The 11,191-nt window shown below is 39.2% G+C and overlaps 1 long non-coding RNA gene across 1 annotated transcript in view; it reads right to left on the bottom strand.

Moving 5' to 3' along the window:
• Positions 1–2,606: 2,606 nt before the first annotated feature.
• LOC125084997 (uncharacterized) overlaps positions 2,607–11,191 on the bottom strand; it is a 35,730-nt gene continuing 27,145 nt past the window's right edge. Inside the window, exon 4 of the long non-coding RNA XR_007122759.1 lies at positions 2,607–2,929. This is a non-coding gene — a long non-coding RNA (uncharacterized LOC125084997). The remainder of the gene's footprint in view (positions 2,930–11,191) is intronic.

Raw genomic sequence — 11,191 nt, 5'->3', positions numbered from 1 at the left:
TGCATCAGCTGAGAAGACCATGCGGTTCTTCTCTCTCCTCTTATTAATGTGTTCTATCACATTGATTGATTTGTGAATATTGAACCACCCACCTGGTCGTGATGGATAATCCTTTTAATGTGCTATTGAATGCTGTTAGTTAGGATCTTGAGAATTTCAGCATCTGTATTTATCAGGAGTAGTGGTCTGAAATTCTCCTTTTTGATGGGGTCTTTGCCTGGTTTTGGGATCAAGGTTATGCTGGCCTCATTGAATGAGTCTGGAAGTTTTCTTTCTGTTTCTATTTTTTGAAACATTTTCAGGAGAATAGGTATTATTTTTTCTTTGAATGTTTGGCAGAATTGCCCAGGGAATCCATCAGGTCCTGGACTCTTGTTTTTTGGGAGGTTTTTGATCACTGCTTCAGTCTCGTTACTGGCTATAGGTCTATTCAGGTTGTCAGTTTCTTCCTTTTTCAGTCTTGGTAGTTTATAGGTTTCCAGGAAGGCATCCATTTCTTCCAGGTTGCTTAACTTATTGGCATATAGTTGTTGATAATAATTTCTGATAATTGTTTCTGTTTCCTTTGTGTTGTGATCTCTCTCTCCTTTCATAATTTTATTAATTTGAGTCTTTTCTCTTTTCTTTAGGATAAGTCTGGCCAGTGGTTTATCAATCTTATTAATTCTTTCAAAGAACCAGCTTCTAGTTTCATTGATCTGCTCTTCTGTGTTTTTGGTTTCTAATTCCTCGATCTCTGCTCTAATCTTAATTATTTCCCTTCTTGTGTGTGGCTTAGGCTTCATTTGTTTGTTTCTTTGTTTTTCTCAAGTTCTTTAAGGTGTAAAGTTAGTTGGTGGATGCGGGATTTTCTCTTTTTTTGAGTGAGACTTGGATGGCTATGTATTTTCCCCATAGGATGCCTTTGCAGTATCCCGTAGATTTTGAACTGATGTGTTTTCATTCTCATTGGTTTCCATGAATTGTTTAATTTCTTCTCTGATTTCCTGATTAACACAAACATTCTTGAGCAGGATGGTCTTCAGCTTCCAAGTGTTTGGATTTTTTCCCAATTTCTTTCTTTCTTTCTTTCTTCTTTCTTTCTTTCTTTCTTTTTTAAGTTTTTTTTTTTAAAAAATTAACATATAATGTATTATTTGTTTCAGGGGTACAGGTCTGTGATTCATCAGTCTTACAAATTTCACAGCACTCACCCTAGCACATACCCTCCCCAACTGAGTTCCAGTTTCAAAGCATTGTGATCTGAGAATATGCAGGGAATAATCTCAATCTTTTGGTATCAGTTGACACCTGGTTTGTGATGTGTGCTCGAGAAGAATGAGTATTCTGTTGTTTTAGGGTGGGATGTTCTGTATATATCTATGAGGTCCATCTGGTCCAGTGTGTCTTTCAAAGCTCTTGTTTCTTTGTTGATTTTCTGCTTAGATGATCTGTCTATTCCTGAGAGTGGAGTGTTGAGGTCTCCTACTATTAACATAGTATTATCAGTATGATACTTTATTTTGGTAAATGGTTGGCTTATATAGTTGGCTACTCCCATGTTGGGGCATAGATATTTACAATTGTTAGATCCTCTTGTTGGGTAGACACTTTAAGAATGATATAGTGTCCTTCTGTATCTCTAACTACAGTCTTTAGCTTAAAGTCTAATTTGTCTGATATGAGAATTGCTACCCCAGCTTTCATTTGATGTCCGTTGTCATGAAAAATGGCCCTCCATCTCTTCACTTTCAGTCTGGATGTATCTTTGGTTCAAAGTGAGTCTCTTGTAGAGAGCATATGGATGGGTCCTGTCTTTTTATCCAATCTGCAACCCTGTGTCGTTTCTTGGGAGCATTTAGGCCCTTCACCTTGAGAGCGATTATTGACAGACAAGATTTTATTGTCCTCATGTTGCCTGTGAAGTCCTTGTTTCTATAGATTGGTCATGTGTATCTCTGTTCTATCACTCTTGGGTTCTTTCCTCCTTTTATAGAACCTTCCCCTGCCCCCTTAATATTTCTTGCAGGGCCGGCTTAGTGGTCACATAATCTTTTAGTTTCTGCTGTTCCTAGAAGTTCTTACCTCTCCATCTATTCTGAATGACAGCCTTGCTGGATAAAGTATTCTTGCCTGCATGTTCTTCTCAGTTAGTCCCCTGAATATGTCTTGCTAGCCCTTTCTGGCTTGCCAGGTCTCTGTGGGTAGGTCTGACATTATTCTGATGTTCCTCCCTCTGTATTTAAGGAATCTCTTCCCCCTAGCTGCCCATAAAATGGTTCCCTTGGTTCTATGATTTGTGAGTTTTACTGTTACATGCCTGAGCATTGGTCTGCCCTCATTGATCTTGGGGGGTGTCCTCTCTGCCTCTAGGACACGAATGCTTCTTTTATTTCCCCAGATTAAGGAAGTTCTCAGCTACGATTTGGTCAAATATATCTTCTAGTCCTCTCTCTGTCTCCACCCCCTCAGGGATCCCAATAATTCTGACATTGGAACCTTTCATGATCTCTTTTTTTCCTCTAATACTGTGTCCATGGATTTTAAGATGTTTGTTCCAGGCCTCCTCCTGCTCCATCTTTTCTGTCAGTTTGTCTTCAAGATCGCTAATTTGATTTCTTGCCTCCTTTACCCTAACATAATTATAGTATCTAGATTAGATTGTATCTCATTGATAGCATTTTACAGTTCTGCCAGATCTGCTCTAACTTCTGCCCTTAACTATGTTGTCATTAATAGTTTTCTCCAGCCTGACTATTGTCTTTATAACCACTAGCCTGAAGTCTATTTCTGACATTTTGCCTAGATCCATATTATTAGATGTGCTGGAGAGGCCATTGTCTCTGGATCTTTTCTTTGTTGGGAGTTCCTCCTTCTTGTCATTCTTTTGAGTTGTAGTTGAGGGGATGTACAGCCGAAAATATCAACCACAATCCAGGCAAGATGCACCCTGGGAAGGTTCAGAGCAATCAGAAGTCACCACAAAAAAGAAGAAGAAAAAAAAAACCAGCCAAAATGAGCCCCAAGAGTAAGATTTATAAAGTATAAAAACAAAAACAAAGAAAAAGACAAAAAACAAAACAACCCCACCAAAAAATAAAAAGGGAGGGGTTATAGGAACCAGTTTATAATCCCTTGATGTGGGCAAGGAAGGGTATTTCAGTTCTTCTGGGGTGTATCCAATTATCTTTTTTAGAGAACTCAACTTCCCAGAGATCCAGGAAATTAAAACAGATATTTATAAAGGTAGTATTGAATAGGAAAAAAGGACAACATTGAAGCTCATATTTATATCTATATCTATAGCTATATCTATCTATATAAAAAAAAGGAAAAAGGTATATGAAAAAGTATAAGTTAAAAATTTACTATGGAATATGTTGTATTAAACATCTAATTGAAATAAGTAGGTTAAAAAAAAAAGAACAAGAATCATGAGTACAATTTAAAAAAGGAGAGAAAACTTGTATCTAAGGAATATACAGGCTGTGAGGCAATACCAGGAGCTTAATATACTGTTTTCCCATGGTGTTGAGGTTTTACAGTTTTATGGGGACCCTGTGGTTATTGTCTTCTTGTTCTTTCAGTTTGTCTTTGAGGAAGGGGCCTGTCGAGTTGTTTTTCTGTCAGTCCTCCTTGGGCTGTGTTGTCCTGCCCCTATCATGGGGCTGGGCTACCTGTTAACCAGTTTTTTTGCTTTTGTTCCTTGGCGGCTTTTGTTCTCTGGCAGCTTTTCCCACCTTTTCCAAGGGTCAGAGCAAAGTTAAGTGTCTGCTCCTAGACTTCTGCTTCAGAAAGAAGCCATAGTCTGTTGGTCACTGAAACGTCCAGAACACACAGCACACCCGCCCCTCCCCGTAAGCCCACTTCAATCCTGCAGCCTCCCACAGGCTGTGCGCACCCCCCAGTGACCCTGTCAGTGGTCCACTGAGGCCCCTGCTTGTCTCTATACTCCTGTTGCCACCAAAACTATGAGCAACCCCAGTCCAGGTGAGCCTGAGCCCCTGTGGCTGCCATTTCTGGGACCGTGGGCTCTAGTCCAGCCAGGTCCTCTCAGCTGAGGCAGCGGAGGCGGAGGCAGAGGCGGTGGCAGTAGCTGCCAGTCCCAGGGACTGCTGACTCAAGTCTGAGCAAGGTCTTTTCAGGAGCAAGTGGGCAGTGGCTGTGGTCGGTCCCAGGACCAACCTGCACCTGTGGCCTCCCAGTTCCAGTGATTGTTCCTTAAGCCCCTTTGTTCTGTTTGAGCACCGTGTAACAGTCCCTTCCCATCTTTCAGCCACCTGTCTCCAAGGTATGGCTGGTGTTCAAGGGCAGGGCACTTCTGCATTGGGGTATTACTTTCCAATGTCTGGTTTCTGGTGGCTCCTGCCCCCTTTGTTTATCCTCTGATATCTTTTCTGCATAATCCCAACTCTGACTTTTGTACCTCTCAACTCATGATCCTCTGCCCCCATAGAGATCCAGAAGTGTATAATCTTATATCTCAGGCTGATTTCCTGGGTGCGTGTTCAGCGTGGCATGGTAGATTTCTAGCTAAATTCAGGGGACTGGTGGAAATGGAATCTCCCACCCTTCCACCATCTTGATGGAACCTCCCTTCATTTTCCAACATTCATTTGGTACTTACTATCGACAAAATACTATGTACGGTAAGATGAATTAGATATTATTATTTTAGATACAAACTATCATCAAAAAAATTACTAATAAAACCAAATTTTTAGTATCTCAGTTTTGCTTTTTCATATGGATGTTCATGATGCCATGTACTTTTAATCATCATTAAGATTACCAGCATTTTATATCACAAACATACACATACATACCCTCCTAAAATAGTGTTTTCCCTTCATTCCCAGTAGAAATGTTCTCTTATAGTCCCATGTCCTAATTATTCTGGGCTAATGAACCTGGTGAGGGCTAGAGGGGAGATGTCTTGTTGATGGGGAGAGGGGATAAAGAAGACCCCAGGAGGATGCTACAGCTGGTAAAAAGGATGATTCAAAGTAAAGGGATTTATATATATCCCTGGGATGGACTCTATGAGTGGGGGTAGTGAATGAAGATAGGGAGGAGGAAGTAGTCAGTAAAATGGGTCAGGATTAAATTCAAAAGGAAGGAAAGGAGAGTGCTGTCTCTGGGATCCTTTTTGGCCTAGATAGCTAAAGCAGGTAATACTTTAGTGGGGTGACAATTATATGTTCCACTTTGTCCAGAAGAGTCCAGTTTATACCTTGGTCCTTGTGTACTTATTAGTAATAACCCCTTTGCTTTCAGAAGTGTCCCAGGTTGGATGATAAATTATATGGTCATCCTGCCCTTAGGGGTACTAAGGTGTAGATTTCCAAAAAGTTCCCCTTGGCTCATGGTATCTATATGACCACCTATACAGAGAACAGGATGCACTGAGGGGAAATGAGAACAAAAATAGTTCACTGGAAATAGTAAGATAAATTTTAAAACTTTCACCTCAGCTTGTCTTGATTTTGAGGGGAAAAATTAGAAGATGAATGCAAAAACACTCCAGTTCTTCAAGAGCCATAACACTGGGTTTTAGAAGAACTGGATTCTAGATCTAACTCTGTCACTGATTTGCTGTGACTTTTCCCCTTTGGCCCTGCAAAAGCCTGTCTCTACATCTTTAAAAATGAAGGACCAAATTAAATTATTTCTAAGGTCCCTTGCAGTTCTGATATTAAATGATTTTTTTAAAAATGAGAAGTGGATTAGAAATGAGTACCCTTAAAAAAAAAAAAAAAGAAAAAAAAAAGAATTGAGTACCCTTGCAGAAATTTGTTCTCATTTAAAAAGTTGTATCCGTGTAAGTGCTGTTGGTGAAGTATATTTCCCAGCTGAGAGTTGTGTGGTTTCACATTATGTTGCATAAAGACTTGCTCCAGTTTGCTCTGTGGATATTGAGAAACTATTATTTTTCAGACAGCTGTGGTACCATCCCTGTTAGAGGATTTCATTATGTGCATTTAGCCTCCTGAGAAGTGATCTCTGACAGAATGGGAAGCTCTGAAAACATGGAGTTTCCCCAGAGATGTTATCTCTTGCTAAGGCAGTTCTGATGCAGGAGCTGAAAGGTCCCTTTTTGTCTCTGTGTCCATTGATTGATAGATTACAGTTTAGGAGCTCCAAGCTTAGTTCTTAGTTTCTGTTTCTGTCTCCTTGGACTTCTTGCCTCACACTTAACAGGCATTTAGCTATTTTTTATTTCTACAAATGGTATCAGAGAAGTTGTATATAAGGCCCCAGATTGGTTAGTGATCTATTTGCCTTTATTTTGTACATGGGCTTTCTTCAGATGGGATCTTAGAAGTCATGTCCCTGGCATCAGAGATCATGCACCTGCGCATACACTTACTGGCCAGAGGGTCATGGCTTCCTTTTCATCACCACTGCTAATGGCCACTCCTTGTCTCTATAGCATTCATTTCTTTTAAAAGGTCCATCAGTTACTGGATCCTTTATTTATCTGTCACTCACCCTGTTCGTGTGTCTGTCCATCCATCCATCCACCCATCCATCCATCTGCCTGTCTGTCCAGCTGCCCATTTTATATGTGCCTTGCTAAAGAGCATGTAACTCCAGGAGAGAAGATTTGGATCCTTTGTTTCTCTTGGAAATTAGTCCCATACTTATAGGGGGTCTTTGTGTCTTGAATCTCATTCTTCCAGATTCCAGTGCCTAGATTTAGCCCTATTTTCTTAGATTCTATTTTCCTTGCCTATAATTTGTTAAACATTTAACTTGCTTGATAGTCATTATATTTGGTCCAAAGACAGAGGTAGAAGGAAAATTCTCAGGCCTTATATATATATTTTTTTAACTTCAAAAGCCCTTTTATTATAGAGAGTTTCCAAAAGACTCCAAGAATAGAATTATGTAATGGGCCCCATGTATCTATTATCTAGATTCAATAATTACAACATTTTGAGAATTTTTCAGCCATCTTTCTTCTCTCTTTTCTTCATAGAGTATATTAAAGCAAATCCCAACATGTAATTTCACTTATAAACACTTTAGGATGCATCATTAACTTTGAGAACTTTTCCCTTCTTTATTTTTAGACATTACCATGACAACCTGAGTTTTGTTCCATCTTTGATGTTATAGTTTTTGCTTAATGGGAACTTTGATAATGGGAAAAGCATAATGAAAGAAGGAAGGGGAAGTTAAGGTGTGAATATGGGAGTATGAGAGCCTAGCAGTGAAGATTAGCATTGTTGTTAAAGGGAATTTTAATTCCTCTTTTAAAATCTGATGATTCAAACACTGATGGGTTACCCTTGATATCATCTTGTTACAGTTATTATTTATCTCATTTGTAAGCATTTGCTCTTCTAGGGCTCCCCCACATAAGTTCAAAGCTTGAGGACATTTTCATAAATACTTCATTGTGTATCTCTAAAGGATAAGGGCATTTGCAAAAAACATAGCTGTAACCATAAGTTCTTCAAATCGCTATGTTTTTATCCTTTGACTAAATACCTAGTAGTACAAATGCTGGGTCTTAAGATAGTTTATTCTTAACTTTTTGAGGAACCTCCAAACTGTTTTCCACAGGTGTACCAGTTTGCATTCCCACCAATGGTGCAGGAAGTTTCCCCCTTTCTCTGCATCTCACCAACATCTGTTGTTTCCTGAGTTGTTAATTTTAGCCACTCTGACAGGTGTGAGGTGGTATCTTATTTTGTATTTTCCTGATGTTGAGTATTTTTCATGTGTCTGTTGGCCTTTTATACCTTTCGAGAAATGTCTGTTCATGTCTTCTACACATTTCTTGATTGGATTATTTGATTTTTGGGTATTGAGTTTGATAAGTTCTTTATAGATTTTAGATACTAGCCCTTTACCTATTAAGACATTTGCAAAGATCTTCTCCCATTCTGTCAGTTGTCTTTTAGTTTTGTCAGCTATTTCCTTTGCTGTGCAAAAGCATTTTGACTTGATGAAGTCTAATAGTTCATTTTTGCTTTTGCTTCCTGTGCCTTTGGAGACATGTCCAGCAAGAAGTTGGTGCAGCTGAGGTCAAAGAGGTTGCTGCCTGTGTTCTCTAGGATTTTGATGGATTCTTGTTTTGCATTTGGATCTTTAATCCAGATGGTCCAGTTTCATTCTTCTGCATGTGGCCATCCAATTTTCCCAACACCACTGGTTGAAGAGACTGTATTTTTTTCCATTGGATATTCTTTCCTGCTCTGTTGAAGATTGGTTGACCATAGACTTGAGTGGTTCATTTCTGGGTTCTCTGTTATGTCCATTGATCTATGTGTCTTTTTTTTGTGCTGGTGCCATACTGTCTTGATGATTATAGCTTTCTAATACAGGTTGAAGTCTGGACTTGTGATGCCACCAGCTTTGGTTTTCTTTTTCATATTCCATTTGGTGGGATCTTTTCTGGTTCCATGCAAATTTTAGGATTACTTGTTCCAGCCTGTGAGAAATGATGGTTTTTTGATAGGGATTGCATTAAATGTGAAGATTGCTTTGGATCATAGATGTTTAACAATATTGTACTTCTAATCCATGAGCATAGAATGCTTTTCCATTTCTTTGTGTTTTTTCTCACTTTCTTTCATAAGGATTCCATAGTTTTTAAAGTACAGATCATTGGGCGCCTGGGTGGCTCAGTGGGTTAAGCCTCTGCCTTCGGCTCGGGTCACGATCCCAGGGTCCTGAGACCGAGCCCCACATCGGGCTCTCTGCTCAGCAGGGAGCCTGCTTCCCCCTCTCTCCGCCTCTCTGCCTACTTGTGATCTCTCTCTCTGTTGGATAGATAAATAAAATCTTTTAAAAAAAATAAAGTACAGATCATTTGCCTCTTTGGTTAAGTTTATTCCTAGGTCTCTTATGGTTTTAGGTACAGCTGTAAATGGGATCGATTCCTTAATTTCTCTTTCTTCTGTCTCATCATTAGTGTATAGAAATGAAACTGACTTCTGTGCATTGATTTTATATCCTGCCATATTGCTGAATTCCTGTATGAGTTCTAGCAATTTTTGGGTGGAGTTTTTTGGGTATTCAACATAGAGCACAAGTCATCGGTGAAGAGTGAAAGTTTGATTTCTTTGCTGATTTGGATACCTTTTATTTTTGTCATCTGATTGCGGAGGCTAGGACTTCCAGTATGATGATGAACAACAGTGGTAAGAGTAGGTAGACATCCTTATCATACTTCTGCCATTTTTTAAAATTCTCTTTACTGTGTTTTGAAATATTAGGTTATAGTTTTTATGGGTGTGTCTTCTGCATAATTTTATTCTTTCTTTCTTCTTCTTCTTCTTTTTTTTTTTTTTGCTTTTCACTCAGCAATGTTTATTTAAGAGGTTTTAGTGAGACCTGATAACTTACTACTTTAAAAATTTTTTTTTGAATTTTTTAAAAATTTTATTTTTTATAAACATATAATATATTTTTATCCCCAGGGGTACAGGGGTACAGGTCTGTGAATTACCAGGTTTACACACTTCACAGCACTCACCATAGCACATACCCTTCCCAATGTCCATAACCCCATCCCCCTTCTACCAACCCCCCTCCCCCCAGAGCCCTCAGTTTGTTTGTGAGATTAAGAGTCACTATGGTTTGTCTCCCCCCAATCCCATCTTGTTTCATTTATTCTTCCTCACTACCCCCTTAACCCCCCATGTTGCATCTCCACTTCCTCATAGTCAGAGAGATCAGATGATGAGGTTGTCTTTCTCCGATTGACTTATTTCGCTAAGCATGATACCCTCTAGTCCATCCACGTTGTCACAAATGGCAAGATTTCATTTCTTTTGATGGCTGCATAGTATTTCATTGTGTATATACACCTAATCTTCTTTATCCATTCATCTGTTGATGGACATCTAGGTTCTTTCCCTAGTTTGGCTATTGTGGACATTGCTGCTATAAACATTTGGGTGCACGTTCCCCTTCGGATCACCACATTTGTTTCCTTAGGGTAAATACCAGTAGTGAAATTGCTGGGTCATAGGGTAGCTCTATTTTCAACTTTTTGGGGAACCTCCATGATGTTTTCCAGAGTGGTTGCACCAGCTTGCATTCCCACCAACAGCGTAGGAGGGTTCCCCTTCCTCCACATCCTCGCCAGCATCTATCATTTCCTGACGTATTAATTTTAGCCATTCTGACTGGTGTGCGGTGGTATCTCATTGTGGTTTTGATTTGTGTTTCCATGATACTGAGTGATGTGGAGCACTTTTTCACATGTCTGTTGGCCATCTGGATGTCTTCCTTAAAGAAATGTCTGTTCATGTCCTCTGCCCATTTCTTGATTGGATTATTTGTTCTTTGGGTGTTGAGTTTGATAAGTTCCTTATATATTTTGGATACTAGTCCTTTATCTGATATGTCATTTGCAAATATCTTCTCCCACTAAGTCAGTTGTCTTTTGGTTTTGCTGACTGTTTCCTTTGCTGAGCAAAAACTTTTGATCTCGATGAAGTCCCAATAGTTCATTTTTGCCCTTGCTTCCCTTGCCTTTGGCAATGTTCCTAGGAAGAAATTGCTGCGGCTGAGGTTGAAGAGGTTGCTGCCTGTGTTCTCCTCAAGGATTTTGATGGACTCCTTTCTCACATTGAGGTCCTTCATCCATTTTGAGTCTATTTTCGTTTGTGGTGTAAGGAAATGGTCCAGGTTCATTTTCTGCATGTGGTTGTCCAATTTTCCCAACACCATTTGTTGAAGAGACGGTCTTTATTCCATTGGACATTCTTTCCTGCTTTGTTGAAGATGAGTTGACCATAGAGTTGAGGGTCTATTTCTGGGCTCTCTGTTCTGTTCCATTGATCTCTGTGTCTGTTTTTGTGCCAGTACCATACTGTCTTGATGATGAGTTTTGTAATAGAGCTTGAAGTCCGGAATTGTGATGCCACCAACTTTGGCTTTCTTTTTAATATTCCTCTGGTTATTCAAGGTCTTTCCTGGTAATAATTTTAGGATTATTTTAGGTAATAATTTTAGGATTATTTGTTTTATTTCTTTGAAAAAAATGGATGGGATTTTGATAGGGATTGCATTAAATGTGTAGATTGCTTAGGTAGCATAGACATTTTCCACAATATTTGTTCTTCCAATCCATGAGCATGGAACATTTTTCCATTTCTTTGTGTCTTCCTCAATTTTTTTCATGAGTACTTTATAGTTTTCTGAGTATAGATTCTTTGCCTCTTTGGCTAGGTTTATTCCTAAGTGTCTT

This window comes from Lutra lutra, chromosome 14 (assembly GCF_902655055.1).
Source record: "Lutra lutra chromosome 14, mLutLut1.2, whole genome shotgun sequence".
Classification (NCBI taxonomy): domain Eukaryota; kingdom Metazoa; phylum Chordata; class Mammalia; order Carnivora; family Mustelidae; genus Lutra; species Lutra lutra.
Note: the sequence above shows the minus strand (reverse complement) of the source record. Positions and strands in the feature narration are given on the sequence as shown.